Consider the following 20,479-nt stretch of genomic DNA (forward strand, 5'->3'; position numbering starts at 1 on the left):
CATTTGTTCTCACTCACTCACTCACTCAATCACTCACTCATTCACTCTCACTCACTCTCACTCTCTCACTCACTCGCTCACTAAGTCAGTCTCTCTCTCTCTCTCTCTTTTTCTTTTTATATATATTTTTTTCCGTCTTCTTCTTCTTCTTCTTCTTCAGACCCTGTCATAGCACTAATGCCTTTCCAATACCACCAGCAGATGGAGACACTCCATTGCAACATTGGTTGTGAGCAGCAGTTTCTAAAAACAAATGCCTCATGGCGGATTTCCCATCCATCAATGGATGGTAAATTTTGTTTTTATCATTCACTGACCACAGAAACCAATGCATGGTCAAGCAACAGCAATGACACACCCTTGTGTATAGGCATGAGACCCTCATGTCATTTAACAGGATTCAGCACCACCCACAAGACAGCTACCTGTCATGTCATGTCAAACCTGCACAGGTGTGCTAGATTATTATTATTTAGTTTTATTTTATTTTTTTACACCAATCAGTGTGCAAACATGGTCATTAAAACGCTAAATGAATAGACGTTCATAAACCAGTCAGTGCAACTCATCATTTTGGTCTCCAATTCTCAAACTCAAATTCTCACCCACGGAGGATTAAATGAGAATCTTTCTTGATTAACACTGGAATGGGGTGGTGCACTGTTCACTACCCGAAGATACTGCCACATCGGGTCAATGCATAGGGCGACAGAAGCAAGCTTCCAAATCAGCTCCCTTTCTCAAAAATCCATTTAATTTATGGTCCCCAGATAGGGAACGTATGTATCAGTATGTGCTCACAAGTCACCCAAGTGCAAGTATTCACACAAAAAAAAACGTGCCTCAGGATGCGATCTGTCGCAAGATCCTTTCTTTTTTTACACTTGATCTAAGCCAAAAGGCCTAGAGGGGATAACCGGGAAAGGGGTGGACCCAACCATGTCCCCTTCATGAGCACTCACATTACTCATAGGAATGGAAGGAAGGCTGGCAGCCAACCAGCCTCCCATACACTTTCTGGGTGGGTGGCAGTCAGCCACCCATACATACATACAGCACAGGCTAAACCCACATCATCACTTAAAAAAAGGACAGGCGACCATTGCACTCTGATGGAGCATTTAGCAATGCAATCCATAGCCTGGCTTTTGCCTGAACCCCCATCACTCCTCCTCTTGCATATAAGACAATATTTCAGATCTGCATATGAAAACAACACGCCTACCTTTGTTGCACATAGCTGCCTGCCTGTCTCTAGTTACCCCACTGGCTGTAGCTGCGTCCCTTCCGACATGGAATAACACCAACTGTAACGATAAACTGAAAATTAACAGTATAAACCTGCATCATTTTGGACTCTGGTATTTGCTGAATCCGGGTGACCTGACAATCGATGGTGGTGCCGCTGGTGATTCTGGCCTTCTTGGAATCTGTTGGGCCTATGTGTTAGCTCACACATCACTTGGGTATCCATGGTAACTACCACAACATGGTCATCTGCAGTTTACATCTAGCCCGTGGCATTGAATGGCATTTTAAAAGTGCTAAGGGTCCTGGTGCAATAATCCTCCCATGAGGATCAGCCTCAACGGCTTTGTAGATTGCACTCATGTCAGCAACTCCATATACATTTTTTTTTCTTCATGCTTCTTTCTTCATCCTTTTTTCTTTCTGTCATTCAGACTTTCATTCATTCGATCTCTCTCACTCACTTGCTTTAACTCATTTGTTCTCACTCACTCACTCACTCACTCACTCAATCACTCACTCACTCATTCACTCTCACTCACTCTCACTCTCTCACTCACTCGCTCACTAAGTCAGTCTCTCTCTCTCTCTTTTTCTTTTTATATATATTTTTTTCCGTCTTCTTCTTCTTCTTCTTCTTCTTCTTCTTCAGACCCTGTCATAGCACTAATGCCTTTCCAATACCACCAGCAGATGGAGACACTCCATTGCAACATTGGTTGTGAGCAGCAGTTTCTAAAAACAAATGCCTCATGGCGGATTTCCCATCCATCAATGGATGGTAAATTTTGTTTTTATCATTCACTGACCACAGAAACCAATGCATGGTCAAGCAACAGCAATGACACACCCTTGTGTATAGGCATGAGACCCTCATGTCATTTAACAGGATTCAGCACCACCCACAAGACAGCTACCTGTCATGTCATGTCAAACCTGCACAGGTGTGCTAGATTATTATTATTATTTAGTTTTATTTTATTTTTTTACACCAATCAGTGTGCAAACATGGTCATTAAAACGCTAAATGAATAGACGTTCATAAACCAGTCAGTGCAACTCATCATTTTGGTCTCCAATTCTCAAACTCAAATTCTCACCCACGGAGGATTAAATGAGAATCTTTCTTGTTTAACACTGGAATGGGGTGGTGCACTGTTCACTACCCGAAGATACTGCCACATCGGGTCAATGCATAGGGCGACAGAAGCAAGCTTCCAAATCAGCTCCCTTTCTCAAAAATCCATTTAATTTATGGTCCCCAGATAGGGAACGTATGTATCAGTATGTGCTCACAAGTCACCCAAGTGCAAGTATTCACACAAAAAAAAACGTGCCTCAGGATGCGATCTGTCGCAAGATCCTTTCTTTTTTTACACTTGATCTAAGCCAAAAGGCCTAGAGGGGATAACCGGGAAAGGGGTGGACCCAACCATGTCCCCTTCATGAGCACTCACATTACTCATAGGAATGGAAGGAAGGCTGGCAGCCAACCAGCCTCCCATACACTTTCTGGGTGGGTGGCAGTCAGCCACCCATACATACATACAGCACAGGCTAAACCCACATCATCACTTAAAAAAAGGACAGGCGACCATTGCACTCTGATGGAGCATTTAGCAATGCAATCCATAGCCTGGCTTTTGCCTGAACCCCCATCACTCCTCCTCTTGCATATAAGACAATATTTCAGATCTGCATATGAAAACAACACGCCTACCTTTGTTGCACATAGCTGCCTGCCTGTCTCTAGTTACCCCACTGGCTGTAGCTGCGTCCCTTCCGACATGGAATAACACCAACTGTAACGATAAACTGAAAATTAACAGTATAAACCTGCATCATTTTGGACTCTGGTATTTGCTGAATCCGGGTGACCTGACAATCGATGGTGGTGCCGCTGGTGATTCTGGCCTTCTTGGAATCTGTTGGGCCTATGTGTTAGCTCACACATCACTTGGGTATCCATGGTAACTACCACAACATGGTCATCTGCAGTTTACATCTAGCCCGTGGCATTGAATGGCATTTTAAAAGTGCTAAGGGTCCTGGTGCAATAATCCTCCCATGAGGATCAGCCTCAACGGCTTTGTAGATTGCACTCATGTCAGCAACTCCATATACATTTTTTTTTCTTCATGCTTCTTTCTTCATCCTTTTTTCTTTCTGTCATTCAGACTTTCATTCATTCGATCTCTCTCACTCACTTGCTTTAACTCATTTGTTCTCACTCACTCACTCACTCACTCAATCACTCACTCACTCATTCACTCTCACTCACTCTCACTCTCTCACTCACTCGCTCACTAAGTCAGTCTCTCTCTCTCTCTCTCTCTCTTTTTCTTTTTATATATATTTTTTTCCGTCTTCTTCTTCTTCTTCTTCTTCTTCTTCTTCAGACCCTGTCATAGCACTAATGCCTTTCCAATACCACCAGCAGATGGAGACACTCCATTGCAACATTGGTTGTGAGCAGCAGTTTCTAAAAACAAATGCCTCATGGCGGATTTCCCATCCATCAATGGATGGTAAATTTTGTTTTTATCATTCACTGACCACAGAAACCAATGCATGGTCAAGCAACAGCAATGACACACCCTTGTGTATAGGCATGAGACCCTCATGTCATTTAACAGGATTCAGCACCACCCACAAGACAGCTACCTGTCATGTCATGTCAAACCTGCACAGGTGTGCTAGATTATTATTATTTAGTTTTATTTTATTTTTTTACACCAATCAGTGTGCAAACATGGTCATTAAAACGCTAAATGAATAGACGTTCATAAACCAGTCAGTGCAACTCATCATTTTGGTCTCCAATTCTCAAACTCAAATTCTCACCCACGGAGGATTAAATGAGAATCTTTCTTGTTTAACACTGGAATGGGGTGGTGCACTGTTCACTACCCGAAGATACTGCCACATCGGGTCAATGCATAGGGCGACAGAAGCAAGCTTCCAAATCAGCTCCCTTTCTCAAAAATCCATTTAATTTATGGTCCCCAGATAGGGAACGTATGTATCAGTATGTGCTCACAAGTCACCCAAGTGCAAGTATTCACACAAAAAAAAACGTGCCTCAGGATGCGATCTGTCGCAAGATCCTTTCTTTTTTTACACTTGATCTAAGCCAAAAGGCCTAGAGGGGATAACCGGGAAAGGGTTGGACCCAACCATGTCCCCTTCATGAGCACTCACATTACTCATAGGAATGGAAGGAAGGCTGGCAGCCAACCAGCCTCCCATACACTTTCTGGGTGGGTGGCAGTCAGCCACCCATACATACATACAGCACAGGCTAAACCCACATCATCACTTAAAAAAAGGACAGGCGACCATTGCACTCTGATGGAGCATTTAGCAATGCAATCCATAGCCTGGCTTTTGCCTGAACCCCCATCACTCCTCCTCTTGCATATAAGACAATATTTCAGATCTGCATATGAAAACAACACGCCTACCTTTGTTGCACATAGCTGCCTGCCTGTCTCTAGTTACCCCACTGGCTGTAGCTGCGTCCCTTCCGACATGGAATAACACCAACTGTAACGATAAACTGAAAATTAACAGTATAAACCTGCATCATTTTGGACTCTGGTATTTGCTGAATCCGGGTGACCTGACAATCGATGGTGGTGCCGCTGGTGATTCTGGCCTTATTGGAATCTGTTGGGCCTATGTGTTAGCTCACACATCACTTGGGTATCCATGGTAACTACCACAACATGGTCATCTGCAGTTTACATCTAGCCCGTGGCATTGAATGGCATTTTAAAAGTGCTAAGGGTCCTGGTGCAATAATCCTCCCATGAGGATCAGCCTCAACGGCTTTGTAGATTGCACTCATGTCAGCAACTCCATATACATTTTTTTTTCTTCATGCTTCTTTCTTCATCCTTTTTTCTTTCTGTCATTCAGACTTTCATTCATTCGATCTCTCTCACTCACTTGCTTTAACTCATTTGTTCTCACTCACTCACTCACTCACTCAATCACTCACTCACTCATTCACTCTCACTCACTCTCACTCTCTCACTCACTCGCTCACTAAGTCAGTCTCTCTCTCTCTCTTTTTCTTTTTATATATATTTTTTTCCGTCTTCTTCTTCTTCTTCTTCTTCTTCTTCTTCTTCAGACCCTGTCATAGCACTAATGCCTTTCCAATACCACCAGCAGATGGAGACACTCCATTGCAACATTGGTTGTGAGCAGCAGTTTCTAAAAACAAATGCCTCATGGCGGATTTCCCATCCATCAATGGATGGTAAATTTTGTTTTTATCATTCACTGACCACAGAAACCAATGCATGGTCAAGCAACAGCAATGACACACCCTTGTGTATAGGCATGAGACCCTCATGTCATTTAACAGGATTCAGCACCACCCACAAGACAGCTACCTGTCATGTCATGTCAAACCTGCACAGGTGTGCTAGATTATTATTATTTAGTTTTATTTTATTTTTTTACACCAATCAGTGTGCAAACATGGTCATTAAAACGCTAAATGAATAGACGTTCATAAACCAGTCAGTGCAACTCATCATTTTGGTCTCCAATTCTCAAACTCAAATTCTCACCCACGGAGGATTAAATGAGAATCTTTCTTGTTTAACACTGGAATGGGGTGGTGCACTGTTCACTACCCGAAGATACTGCCACATCGGGTCAATGCATAGGGCGACAGAAGCAAGCTTCCAAATCAGCTCCCTTTCTCAAAAATCCATTTAATTTATGGTCCCCAGATAGGGAACGTATGTATCAGTATGTGCTCACAAGTCACCCAAGTGCAAGTATTCACACAAAAAAAAACGTGCCTCAGGATGCGATCTGTCGCAAGATCCTTTCTTTTTTTACACTTGATCTAAGCCAAAAGGCCTAGAGGGGATAACCGGGAAAGGGTTGGACCCAACCATGTCCCCTTCATGAGCACTCACATTACTCATAGGAATGGAAGGAAGGCTGGCAGCCAACCAGCCTCCCATACACTTTCTGGGTGGGTGGCAGTCAGCCACCCATACATACATACAGCACAGGCTAAACCCACATCATCACTTAAAAAAAGGACAGGCGACCATTGCACTCTGATGGAGCATTTAGCAATGCAATCCATAGCCTGGCTTTTGCCTGAACCCCCATCACTCCTCCTCTTGCATATAAGACAATATTTCAGATCTGCATATGAAAACAACACGCCTACCTTTGTTGCACATAGCTGCCTGCCTGTCTCTAGTTACCCCACTGGCTGTAGCTGCGTCCCTTCCGACATGGAATAACACCAACTGTAACGATAAACTGAAAATTAACAGTATAAACCTGCATCATTTTGGACTCTGGTATTTGCTGAATCCGGGTGACCTGACAATCGATGGTGGTGCCGCTGGTGATTCTGGCCTTCTTGGAATCTGTTGGGCCTATGTGTTAGCTCACACATCACTTGGGTATCCATGGTAACTACCACAACATGGTCATCTGCAGTTTACATCTAGCCCGTGGCATTGAATGGCATTTTAAAAGTGCTAAGGGTCCTGGTGCAATAATCCTCCCATGAGGATCAGCCTCAACGGCTTTGTAGATTGCACTCATGTCAGCAACTCCATATACATTTTTTTTTCTTCATGCTTCTTTCTTCATCCTTTTTTCTTTCTGTCATTCAGACTTTCATTCATTCGATCTCTCTCACTCACTTGCTTTAACTCATTTGTTCTCACTCACTCACTCACTCACTCAATCACTCACTCACTCATTCACTCTCACTCACTCTCACTCTCTCACTCACTCGCTCACTAAGTCAGTCTCTCTCTCTCTCTTTTTCTTTTTATATATATTTTTTTCCGTCTTCTTCTTCTTCTTCTTCTTCTTCTTCAGACCCTGTCATAGCACTAATGCCTTTCCAATACCACCAGCAGATGGAGACACTCCATTGCAACATTGGTTGTGAGCAGCAGTTTCTAAAAACAAATGCCTCATGGCGGATTTCCCATCCATCAATGGATGGTAAATTTTGTTTTTATCATTCACTGACCACAGAAACCAATGCATGGTCAAGCAACAGCAATGACACACCCTTGTGTATAGGCATGAGACCCTCATGTCATTTAACAGGATTCAGCACCACCCACAAGACAGCTACCTGTCATGTCATGTCAAACCTGCACAGGTGTGCTAGATTATTATTATTTAGTTTTATTTTATTTTTTTACACCAATCAGTGTGCAAACATGGTCATTAAAACGCTAAATGAATAGACGTTCATAAACCAGTCAGTGCAACTCATCATTTTGGTCTCCAATTCTCAAACTCAAATTCTCACCCACGGAGGATTAAATGAGAATCTTTCTTGTTTAACACTGGAATGGGGTGGTGCACTGTTCACTACCCGAAGATACTGCCACATCGGGTCAATGCATAGGGCGACAGAAGCAAGCTTCCAAATCAGCTCCCTTTCTCAAAAATCCATTTAATTTATGGTCCCCAGATAGGGAACGTATGTATCAGTATGTGCTCACAAGTCACCCAAGTGCAAGTATTCACACAAAAAAAAACGTGCCTCAGGATGCGATCTGTCGCAAGATCCTTTCTTTTTTTACACTTGATCTAAGCCAAAAGGCCTAGAGGGGATAACCGGGAAAGGGGTGGACCCAACCATGTCCCCTTCATGAGCACTCACATTACTCATAGGAATGGAAGGAAGGCTGGCAGCCAACCAGCCTCCCATACACTTTCTGGGTGGGTGGCAGTCAGCCACCCATACATACATACAGCACAGGCTAAACCCACATCATCACTTAAAAAAAGGACAGGCGACCATTGCACTCTGATGGAGCATTTAGCAATGCAATCCATAGCCTGGCTTTTGCCTGAACCCCCATCACTCCTCCTCTTGCATATAAGACAATATTTCAGATCTGCATATGAAAACAACACGCCTACCTTTGTTGCACATAGCTGCCTGCCTGTCTCTAGTTACCCCACTGGCTGTAGCTGCGTCCCTTCCGACATGGAATAACACCAACTGTAACGATAAACTGAAAATTAACAGTATAAACCTGCATCATTTTGGACTCTGGTATTTGCTGAATCCGGGTGACCTGACAATCGATGGTGGTGCCGCTGGTGATTCTGGCCTTCTTGGAATCTGTTGGGCCTATGTGTTAGCTCACACATCACTTGGGTATCCATGGTAACTACCACAACATGGTCATCTGCAGTTTACATCTAGCCCGTGGCATTGAATGGCATTTTAAAAGTGCTAAGGGTCCTGGTGCAATAATCCTCCCATGAGGATCAGCCTCAACGGCTTTGTAGATTGCACTCATGTCAGCAACTCCATATACATTTTTTTTTCTTCATGCTTCTTTCTTCATCCTTTTTTCTTTCTGTCATTCAGACTTTCATTCATTCGATCTCTCTCACTCACTTGCTTTAACTCATTTGTTCTCACTCACTCACTCACTCACTCACTCACTCAATCACTCACTCACTCATTCACTCTCACTCACTCTCACTCTCTCACTCACTCGCTCACTAAGTCAGTCTCTCTCTCTCTCTCTCTTTTTCTTTTTATATATATTTTTTTCCGTCTTCTTCTTCTTCTTCTTCTTCTTCTTCTTCAGACCCTGTCATAGCACTAATGCCTTTCCAATACCACCAGCAGATGGAGACACTCCATTGCAACATTGGTTGTGAGCAGCAGTTTCTAAAAACAAATGCCTCATGGCGGATTTCCCATCCATCAATGGATGGTAAATTTTGTTTTTATCATTCACTGACCACAGAAACCAATGCATGGTCAAGCAACAGCAATGACACACCCTTGTGTATAGGCATGAGACCCTCATGTCATTTAACAGGATTCAGCACCACCCACAAGACAGCTACCTGTCATGTCATGTCAAACCTGCACAGGTGTGCTAGATTATTATTATTATTTAGTTTTATTTTATTTTTTTACACCAATCAGTGTGCAAACATGGTCATTAAAACGCTAAATGAATAGACGTTCATAAACCAGTCAGTGCAACTCATCATTTTGGTCTCCAATTCTCAAACTCAAATTCTCACCCACGGAGGATTAAATGAGAATCTTTCTTGTTTAACACTGGAATGGGGTGGTGCACTGTTCACTACCCGAAGATACTGCCACATCGGGTCAATGCATAGGGCGACAGAAGCAAGCTTCCAAATCAGCTCCCTTTCTCAAAAATCCATTTAATTTATGGTCCCCAGATAGGGAACGTATGTATCAGTATGTGCTCACAAGTCACCCAAGTGCAAGTATTCACACAAAAAAAAACGTGCCTCAGGATGCGATCTGTCGCAAGATCCTTTCTTTTTTTACACTTGATCTAAGCCAAAAGGCCTAGAGGGGATAACCGGGAAAGGGGTGGACCCAACCATGTCCCCTTCATGAGCACTCACATTACTCATAGGAATGGAAGGAAGGCTGGCAGCCAACCAGCCTCCCATACACTTTCTGGGTGGGTGGCAGTCAGCCACCCATACATACATACAGCACAGGCTAAACCCACATCATCACTTAAAAAAAGGACAGGCGACCATTGCACTCTGATGGAGCATTTAGCAATGCAATCCATAGCCTGGCTTTTGCCTGAACCCCCATCACTCCTCCTCTTGCATATAAGACAATATTTCAGATCTGCATATGAAAACAACACGCCTACCTTTGTTGCACATAGCTGCCTGCCTGTCTCTAGTTACCCCACTGGCTGTAGCTGCGTCCCTTCCGACATGGAATAACACCAACTGTAACGATAAACTGAAAATTAACAGTATAAACCTGCATCATTTTGGACTCTGGTATTTGCTGAATCCGGGTGACCTGACAATCGATGGTGGTGCCGCTGGTGATTCTGGCCTTCTTGGAATCTGTTGGGCCTATGTGTTAGCTCACACATCACTTGGGTATCCATGGTAACTACCACAACATGGTCATCTGCAGTTTACATCTAGCCCGTGGCATTGAATGGCATTTTAAAAGTGCTAAGGGTCCTGGTGCAATAATCCTCCCATGAGGATCAGCCTCAACGGCTTTGTAGATTGCACTCATGTCAGCAACTCCATATACATTTTTTTTTCTTCATGCTTCTTTCTTCATCCTTTTTTCTTTCTGTCATTCAGACTTTCATTCATTCGATCTCTCTCACTCACTTGCTTTAACTCATTTGTTCTCACTCACTCACTCACTCAATCACTCACTCACTCATTCACTCTCACTCACTCTCACTCTCTCACTCACTCGCTCACTAAGTCAGTCTCTCTCTCTCTCTCTCTTTTTCTTTTTATATATATTTTTTTCCGTCTTCTTCTTCTTCTTCTTCTTCTTCTTCTTCTTCTTCAGACCCTGTCATAGCACTAATGCCTTTCCAATACCACCAGCAGATGGAGACACTCCATTGCAACATTGGTTGTGAGCAGCAGTTTCTAAAAACAAATGCCTCATGGCGGATTTCCCATCCATCAATGGATGGTAAATTTTGTTTTTATCATTCACTGACCACAGAAACCAATGCATGGTCAAGCAACAGCAATGACACACCCTTGTGTATAGGCATGAGACCCTCATGTCATTTAACAGGATTCAGCACCACCCACAAGACAGCTACCTGTCATGTCATGTCAAACCTGCACAGGTGTGCTAGATTATTATTATTTAGTTTTATTTTATTTTTTTACACCAATCAGTGTGCAAACATGGTCATTAAAACGCTAAATGAATAGACGTTCATAAACCAGTCAGTGCAACTCATCATTTTGGTCTCCAATTCTCAAACTCAAATTCTCACCCACGGAGGATTAAATGAGAATCTTTCTTGTTTAACACTGGAATGGGGTGGTGCACTGTTCACTACCCGAAGATACTGCCACATCGGGTCAATGCATAGGGCGACAGAAGCAAGCTTCCAAATCAGCTCCCTTTCTCAAAAATCCATTTAATTTATGGTCCCCAGATAGGGAACGTATGTATCAGTATGTGCTCACAAGTCACCCAAGTGCAAGTATTCACACAAAAAAAAAACGTGCCTCAGGATGCGATCTGTCGCAAGATCCTTTCTTTTTTTACACTTGATCTAAGCCAAAAGGCCTAGAGGGGATAACCGGGAAAGGGGTGGACCCAACCATGTCCCCTTCATGAGCACTCACATTACTCATAGGAATGGAAGGAAGGCTGGCAGCCAACCAGCCTCCCATACACTTTCTGGGTGGGTGGCAGTCAGCCACCCATACATACATACAGCACAGGCTAAACCCACATCATCACTTAAAAAAAGGACAGGCGACCATTGCACTCTGATGGAGCATTTAGCAATGCAATCCATAGCCTGGCTTTTGCCTGAACCCCCATCACTCCTCCTCTTGCATATAAGACAATATTTCAGATCTGCATATGAAAACAACACGCCTACCTTTGTTGCACATAGCTGCCTGCCTGTCTCTAGTTACCCCACTGGCTGTAGCTGCGTCCCTTCCGACATGGAATAACACCAACTGTAACGATAAACTGAAAATTAACAGTATAAACCTGCATCATTTTGGACTCTGGTATTTGCTGAATCCGGGTGACCTGACAATCGATGGTGGTGCCGCTGGTGATTCTGGCCTTCTTGGAATCTGTTGGGCCTATGTGTTAGCTCACACATCACTTGGGTATCCATGGTAACTACCACAACATGGTCATCTGCAGTTTACATCTAGCCCGTGGCATTGAATGGCATTTTAAAAGTGCTAAGGGTCCTGGTGCAATAATCCTCCCATGAGGATCAGCCTCAACGGCTTTGTAGATTGCACTCATGTCAGCAACTCCATATACATTTTTTTTTCTTCATGCTTCTTTCTTCATCCTTTTTTCTTTCTGTCATTCAGACTTTCATTCATTCGATCTCTCTCACTCACTTGCTTTAACTCATTTGTTCTCACTCACTCACTCACTCACTCAATCACTCACTCATTCACTCTCACTCACTCTCACTCTCTCACTCACTCGCTCACTAAGTCAGTCTCTCTCTCTCTCTCTCTTTTTCTTTTTATATATATTTTTTTCCGTCTTCTTCTTCTTCTTCTTCTTCAGACCCTGTCATAGCACTAATGCCTTTCCAATACCACCAGCAGATGGAGACACTCCATTGCAACATTGGTTGTGAGCAGCAGTTTCTAAAAACAAATGCCTCATGGCGGATTTCCCATCCATCAATGGATGGTAAATTTTGTTTTTATCATTCACTGACCACAGAAACCAATGCATGGTCAAGCAACAGCAATGACACACCCTTGTGTATAGGCATGAGACCCTCATGTCATTTAACAGGATTCAGCACCACCCACAAGACAGCTACCTGTCATGTCATGTCAAACCTGCACAGGTGTGCTAGATTATTATTATTATTTAGTTTTATTTTATTTTTTTACACCAATCAGTGTGCAAACATGGTCATTAAAACGCTAAATGAATAGACGTTCATAAACCAGTCAGTGCAACTCATCATTTTGGTCTCCAATTCTCAAACTCAAATTCTCACCCACGGAGGATTAAATGAGAATCTTTCTTGTTTAACACTGGAATGGGGTGGTGCACTGTTCACTACCCGAAGATACTGCCACATCGGGTCAATGCATAGGGCGACAGAAGCAAGCTTCCAAATCAGCTCCCTTTCTCAAAAATCCATTTAATTTATGGTCCCCAGATAGGGAACGTATGTATCAGTATGTGCTCACAAGTCACCCAAGTGCAAGTATTCACACAAAAAAAAACGTGCCTCAGGATGCGATCTGTCGCAAGATCCTTTCTTTTTTTACACTTGATCTAAGCCAAAAGGCCTAGAGGGGATAACCGGGAAAGGGGTGGACCCAACCATGTCCCCTTCATGAGCACTCACATTACTCATAGGAATGGAAGGAAGGCTGGCAGCCAACCAGCCTCCCATACACTTTCTGGGTGGGTGGCAGTCAGCCACCCATACATACATACAGCACAGGCTAAACCCACATCATCACTTAAAAAAAGGACAGGCGACCATTGCACTCTGATGGAGCATTTAGCAATGCAATCCATAGCCTGGCTTTTGCCTGAACCCCCATCACTCCTCCTCTTGCATATAAGACAATATTTCAGATCTGCATATGAAAACAACACGCCTACCTTTGTTGCACATAGCTGCCTGCCTGTCTCTAGTTACCCCACTGGCTGTAGCTGCGTCCCTTCCGACATGGAATAACACCAACTGTAACGATAAACTGAAAATTAACAGTATAAACCTGCATCATTTTGGACTCTGGTATTTGCTGAATCCGGGTGACCTGACAATCGATGGTGGTGCCGCTGGTGATTCTGGCCTTCTTGGAATCTGTTGGGCCTATGTGTTAGCTCACACATCACTTGGGTATCCATGGTAACTACCACAACATGGTCATCTGCAGTTTACATCTAGCCCGTGGCATTGAATGGCATTTTAAAAGTGCTAAGGGTCCTGGTGCAATAATCCTCCCATGAGGATCAGCCTCAACGGCTTTGTAGATTGCACTCATGTCAGCAACTCCATATACATTTTTTTTTCTTCATGCTTCTTTCTTCATCCTTTTTTCTTTCTGTCATTCAGACTTTCATTCATTCGATCTCTCTCACTCACTTGCTTTAACTCATTTGTTCTCACTCACTCACTCACTCACTCAATCACTCACTCACTCATTCACTCTCACTCACTCTCACTCTCTAACTCACTCGCTCACTAAGTCAGTCTCTCTCTCTCTCTTTTTCTTTTTATATATATTTTTTTCCGTCTTCTTCTTCTTCTTCTTCTTCTTCAGACCCTGTCATAGCACTAATGCCTTTCCAATACCACCAGCAGATGGAGACACTCCATTGCAACATTGGTTGTGAGCAGCAGTTTCTAAAAACAAATGCCTCATGGCGGATTTCCCATCCATCAATGGATGGTAAATTTTGTTTTTATCATTCACTGACCACAGAAACCAATGCATGGTCAAGCAACAGCAATGACACACCCTTGTGTATAGGCATGAGACCCTCATGTCATTTAACAGGATTCAGCACCACCCACAAGACAGCTACCTGTCATGTCATGTCAAACCTGCACAGGTGTGCTAGATTATTATTATTTAGTTTTATTTTATTTTTTTACACCAATCAGTGTGCAAACATGGTCATTAAAACGCTAAATGAATAGACGTTCATAAACCAGTCAGTGCAACTCATCATTTTGGTCTCCAATTCTCAAACTCAAATTCTCACCCACGGAGGATTAAATGAGAATCTTTCTTGTTTAACACTGGAATGGGGTGGTGCACTGTTCACTACCCGAAGATACTGCCACATCGGGTCAATGCATAGGGCGACAGAAGCAAGCTTCCAAATCAGCTCCCTTTCTCAAAAATCCATTTAATTTATGGTCCCCAGATAGGGAACGTATGTATCAGTATGTGCTCACAAGTCACCCAAGTGCAAGTATTCACACAAAAAAAAACGTGCCTCAGGATGCGATCTGTCGCAAGATCCTTTCTTTTTTTACACTTGATCTAAGCCAAAAGGCCTAGAGGGGATAACCGGGAAAGGGGTGGACCCAACCATGTCCCCTTCATGAGCACTCACATTACTCATAGGAATGGAAGGAAGGCTGGCAGCCAACCAGCCTCCCATACACTTTCTGGGTGGGTGGCAGTCAGCCACCCATACATACATACAGCACAGGCTAAACCCACATCATCACTTAAAAAAAGGACAGGCGACCATTGCACTCTGATGGAGCATTTAGCAATGCAATCCATAGCCTGGCTTTTGCCTGAACCCCCATCACTCCTCCTCTTGCATATAAGACAATATTTCAGATCTGCATATGAAAACAACACGCCTACCTTTGTTGCACATAGCTGCCTGCCTGTCTCTAGTTACCCCACTGGCTGTAGCTGCGTCCCTTCCGACATGGAATAACACCAACTGTAACGATAAACTGAAAATTAACAGTATAAACCTGCATCATTTTGGACTCTGGTATTTGCTGAATCCGGGTGACCTGACAATCGATGGTGGTGCCGCTGGTGATTCTGGCCTTCTTGGAATCTGTTGGGCCTATGTGTTAGCTCACACATCACTTGGGTATCCATGGTAACTACCACAACATGGTCATCTGCAGTTTACATCTAGCCCGTGGCATTGAATGGCATTTTAAAAGTGCTAAGGGTCCTGGTGCAATAATCCTCCCATGAGGATCAGCCTCAACGGCTTTGTAGATTGCACTCATGTCAGCAACTCCATATACATTTTTTTTTCTTCATGCTTCTTTCTTCATCCTTTTTTCTTTCTGTCATTCAGACTTTCATTCATTCGATCTCTCTCACTCACTTGCTTTAACTCATTTGTTCTCACTCACTCACTCACTCACTCAATCACTCACTCACTCATTCACTCTCACTCACTCTCACTCTCTCACTCACTCGCTCACTAAGTCAGTCTCTCTCTCTCTCTCTCTTTTTCTTTTTATATATATTTTTTTCCGTCTTCTTCTTCTTCTTCTTCTTCTTCTTCTTCTTCTTCTTCTTCAGACCCTGTCATAGCACTAATGCCTTTCCAATACCACCAGCAGATGGAGACACTCCATTGCAACATTGGTTGTGAGCAGCAGTTTCTAAAAACAAATGCCTCATGGCGGATTTCCCATCCATCAATGGATGGTAAATTTTGTTTTTATCATTCACTGACCACAGAAACCAATGCATGGTCAAGCAACAGCAATGACACACCCTTGTGTATAGGCATGAGACCCTCATGTCATTTAACAGGATTCAGCACCACCCACAAGACAGCTACCTGTCATGTCATGTCAAACCTGCACAGGTGTGCTAGATTATTATTATTTAGTTTTATTTTATTTTTTTACACCAATCAGTGTGCAAACATGGTCATTAAAACGCTAAATGAATAGACGTTCATAAACCAGTCAGTGCAACTCATCATTTTGGTCTCCAATTCTCAAACTCAAATTCTCACCCACGGAGGATTAAATGAGAATCTTTCTTGTTTAACACTGGAATGGGGTGGTGCACTGTTCACTACCCGAAGATACTGCCACATCGGGTCAATGCATAGGGCGACAGAAGCAAGCTTCCAAATCAGCTCCCTTTCTCAAAAATCCATTTAATTTATGGTCCCCAGATAGGGAACGTATGTATCAGTATGTGCTCACAAGTCACCCAAGTGCAAGTATTCACACAAAAAAAAACGTGCCTCAGGATGCGATCTGTCGCAAGATCCTTTCTTTTTTTACACTTGATCTAAGCCAAAAGGCCTAGAGGGGATAACCGGGAAAGGGGTGGACCCAACCATGTCCCCTTCATGAGCACTCACATTACTCATAGGAATGGAAGGAAGGCTGGCAGCCAACCAGCCTCCCATACACTTTCTGGGTGGGTGGCAGTCAGCCACCCATACATACATACAGCACAGGCTAAACCCACATCATCACTTAAAAAAAGGACAGGCGACCATTGCACTCTGATGGAGCATTTAGCAATGCAATCCATAGCCTGGCTTTTGCCTGAACCCCCATCACTCCTCCTCTTGCATATAAGACAATATTTCAGATCTGCATATGAAAACAACACGCCTACCTTTGTTGCACATAGCTGCCTGCCTGTCTCTAGTTACCCCACTGGCTGTAGCTGCGTCCCTTCCGACATGGAATAACACCAACTGTAACGATAAACTGAAAATTAACAGTATAAACCTGCATCATTTTGGACTCTGGTATTTGCTGAATCCGGGTGACCTGACAATCGATGGTGGTGCCGCTGGTGATTCTGGCCTTCTTGGAATCTGTTGGGCCTATGTGTTAGCTCACACATCACTTGGGTATCCATGGTAACTACCACAACATGGTCATCTGCAGTTTACATCTAGCCCGTGGCATTGAATGGCATTTTAAAAGTGCTAAGGGTCCTGGTGCAATAATCCTCCCATGAGGATCAGCCTCAACGGCTTTGTAGATTGCACTCATGTCAGCAACTCCATATACATTTTTTTTTCTTCATGCTTCTTTCTTCATCCTTTTTTCTTTCTGTCATTCAGACTTTCATTCATTCGATCTCTCTCACTCACTTGCTTTAACTCATTTGTTCTCACTCACTCACTCACTCACTCACTCAATCACTCACTCACTCATTCACTCTCACTCACTCTCACTCTCTCACTCACTCGCTCACTAAGTCAGTCTCTCTCTCTCTCTCTCTTTTTCTTTTTATATATATTTTTTTCCGTCTTCTTCTTCTTCTTCTTCTTCTTCTTCTTCAGACCCTGTCATAGCACTAATGCCTTTCCAATACCACCAGCAGATGGAGACACTCCATTGCAACATTGGTTGTGAGCAGCAGTTTCTAAAAACAAATGCCTCATGGCGGATTTCCCATCCATCAATGGATGGTAAATTTTGTTTTTATCATTCACTGACCACAGAAACCAATGCATGGCCAAGCAACAGCAATGACACACCCTTGTGTATAGGCATGAGACCCTCATGTCATTTAACAGGATTCAGCACCACCCACAAGACAGCTACCTGTCATGTCATGTCAAACCTGCACAGGTGTGCTAGATTATTATTATTTAGTTTTATTTTATTTTTTTACACCAATCAGTGTGCAAACATGGTCATTAAAACGCTAAATGAATAGACGTTCATAAACCAGTCAGTGCAACTCATCATTTTGGTCTCCAATTCTCAAACTCAAATTCTCACCCACGGAGGATTAAATGAGAATCTTTCTTGTTTAACACTGGAATGGGGTGGTGCACTGTTCACTACCTGAAGATACTGCCACATCGGGTCAATGCATAGGGCGACAGAAGCAAGCTTCCAAATCAGCTCCCTTTCTCAAAAATCCATTTAATTTATGGTCCCCAGATAGGGAACGTATGTATCAGTATGTGCTCACAAGTCACCCAAGTGCAAGTATTCACACAAAAAAAAACGTGCCTCAGGATGCGATCTGTCGCAAGATCCTTTCTTTTTTTACACTTGATCTAAGCCAAAAGGCCTAGAGGGGATAACCGGGAAAGGGGTGGACCCAACCATGTCCCCTTCATGAGCACTCACATTACTCATAGGAATGGAAGGAAGGCTGGCAGCCAACCAGCCTCCCATACACTTTCTGGGTGGGTGGCAGTCAGCCACCCATACATACATACAGCACAGGCTAAACCCACATCATCACTTAAAAAAAGGACAGGCGACCATTGCACTCTGATGGAGCATTTAGCAATGCAATCCATAGCCTGGCTTTTGCCTGAACCCCCATCACTCCTCCTCTTGCATATAAGACAATATTTCAGATCTGCATATGAAAACAACACGCCTACCTTTGTTGCACATAGCTGCCTGCCTGTCTCTAGTTACCCCACTGGCTGTAGCTGCGTCCCTTCCGACATGGAATAACACCAACTGTAACGATAAACTGAAAATTAACAGTATAAACCTGCATCATTTTGGACTCTGGTATTTGCTGAATCCGGGTGACCTGACAATCGATGGTGGTGCCGCTGGTGATTCTGGCCTTCTTGGAATCTGTTGGGCCTATGTGTTAGCTCACACATCACTTGGGTATCCATGGTAACTACCACAACATGGTCATCTGCAGTTTACATCTAGCCCGTGGCATTGAATGGCATTTTAAAAGTGCTAAGGGTCCTGGTGCAATAATCCTCCCATGAGGATCAGCCTCAACGGCTTTGTAGATTGCACTCATGTCAGCAACTCCATATACATTTTTTTTTCTTCATGCTTCTTTCTTCATCCTTTTTTCTTTCTGTCATTCAGACTTTCATTCATTCGATCTCTCTCACTCACTTGCTTTAACTCATTTGTTCTCACTCACTCACTCAATCACTCACTCACTCATTCACTCTCACTCACTCTCACTCTCTCACTCACTCGCTCACTAAGTCAGTCTCTCTCTCTCTCTCTCTTTTTCTTTTTATATATATTTTTTTCCGTCTTCTTCTTCTTCTTCTTCTTCAGACCCTGTCATAGCACTAATGCCTTTCCAATACCACCAGCAGATGGAGACACTCCATTGCAACATTGGTTGTGAGCAGCAGTTTCTAAAAACAAATGCCTCATGGCGGATTTCCCATCCATCAATGGATGGTAAATTTTGTTTTTATCATTCACTGACCACAGAAACCAATGCATGGTCAAGCAACAGCAATGACACACCCTTGTGTATAGGCATGAGACCCTCATGTCATTTAACAGGATTCAGCACCACCCACAAGACAGCTACCTGTCATGTCATGTCAAACCTGCACAGGTGTGCTAGATTATTATTATTTAGTTTTATTTTATTTTTTTACACCAATCAGTGTGCAAACATGGTCATTAAAACGCTAAATGAATAGACGTTCATAAACCAGTCAGTGCAACTCATCATTTTGGTCTCCAATTCTCAAACTCAAATTCTCACCCACGGAGGATTAAATGAGAATCTTTCTTGTTTAACACTGGAATGGGGTGGTGCACTGTTCACTACCCGAAGATACTGCCACATCGGGTCAATGCATAGGGCGACAGAAGCAAGCTTCCAAATCAGCTCCCTTTCTCAAAAATCCATTTAATTTATGGTCCCCAGATAGGGAACGTATGTATCAGTATGTGCTCACAAGTCACCCAAGTGCAAGTATTCACACAAAAAAAAACGTGCCTCAGGATGCGATCTGTCGCAAGATCCTTTCTTTTTTTTACACTTGATCTAAGCCAAAAGGCCTAGAGGGGATAACCGGGAAAGGGGTGGACCCAACCATGTCCCCTTCATGAGCACTCACATTACTCATAGGAATGGAAGGAAGGCTGGCAGCCAACCAGCCTCCCATACACTTTCTGGGTGGGTGGCAGTCAGCCACCCATACATACATACAGCACAGGCTAAACCCACATCATCACTTAAAAAAAGGACAGGCGACCATTGCACTCTGATGGAGCATTTAGCAATGCAATCCATAGCCTGGCTTTTGCCTGAACCCCCATCACTCCTCCTCTTGCATATAAGACAATATTTCAGATCTGCATATGAAAACAACACGCCTACCTTTGTTGCACATAGCTGCCTGCCTTGTCTCTAGTTACCCCACTGGCTGTAGCTGCGTCCCTTCCGACATGGAATAACACCAACTGTAACGATAAACTGAAAATTAACAGTATAAACCTGC

The 20,479-nt window shown here is 43.3% G+C and overlaps 12 pseudogenes; all 12 read right to left on the bottom strand.

Moving 5' to 3' along the window:
* Nucleotides 1-650: 650 nt before the first annotated feature.
* On the bottom strand, nt 651-914 carry LOC130287215 (U2 spliceosomal RNA; annotated as a pseudogene).
* A 1,479-nt stretch (nt 915-2,393) lies between these two features.
* LOC130287216 (U2 spliceosomal RNA) lies at nt 2,394-2,657 on the bottom strand (annotated as a pseudogene).
* A 1,480-nt stretch (nt 2,658-4,137) lies between these two features.
* LOC130287217 (U2 spliceosomal RNA) lies at nt 4,138-4,401 on the bottom strand (annotated as a pseudogene).
* A 1,475-nt stretch (nt 4,402-5,876) lies between these two features.
* On the bottom strand, nt 5,877-6,140 carry LOC130287218 (U2 spliceosomal RNA; annotated as a pseudogene).
* A 1,469-nt stretch (nt 6,141-7,609) lies between these two features.
* Nucleotides 7,610-7,873, bottom strand: LOC130287219 (U2 spliceosomal RNA; annotated as a pseudogene).
* Nucleotides 7,874-9,360: 1,487 nt separating this feature from the next.
* On the bottom strand, nt 9,361-9,624 carry LOC130287220 (U2 spliceosomal RNA; annotated as a pseudogene).
* A 1,478-nt stretch (nt 9,625-11,102) lies between these two features.
* On the bottom strand, nt 11,103-11,367 carry LOC130288103 (U2 spliceosomal RNA; annotated as a pseudogene).
* A 1,466-nt stretch (nt 11,368-12,833) lies between these two features.
* On the bottom strand, nt 12,834-13,097 carry LOC130287222 (U2 spliceosomal RNA; annotated as a pseudogene).
* Nucleotides 13,098-14,563: 1,466 nt separating this feature from the next.
* LOC130287223 (U2 spliceosomal RNA) lies at nt 14,564-14,827 on the bottom strand (annotated as a pseudogene).
* A 1,488-nt stretch (nt 14,828-16,315) lies between these two features.
* Nucleotides 16,316-16,579, bottom strand: LOC130287224 (U2 spliceosomal RNA; annotated as a pseudogene).
* Nucleotides 16,580-18,059: 1,480 nt separating this feature from the next.
* LOC130289604 (U2 spliceosomal RNA) lies at nt 18,060-18,323 on the bottom strand (annotated as a pseudogene).
* Nucleotides 18,324-19,782: 1,459 nt separating this feature from the next.
* LOC130288579 (U2 spliceosomal RNA) lies at nt 19,783-20,047 on the bottom strand (annotated as a pseudogene).
* Nucleotides 20,048-20,479: the final 432 nt, after the last annotated feature.

The sequence above is a fragment of the Hyla sarda genome, chromosome 8, assembly GCF_029499605.1.
Source record: "Hyla sarda isolate aHylSar1 chromosome 8, aHylSar1.hap1, whole genome shotgun sequence".
Classification (NCBI taxonomy): domain Eukaryota; kingdom Metazoa; phylum Chordata; class Amphibia; order Anura; family Hylidae; genus Hyla; species Hyla sarda.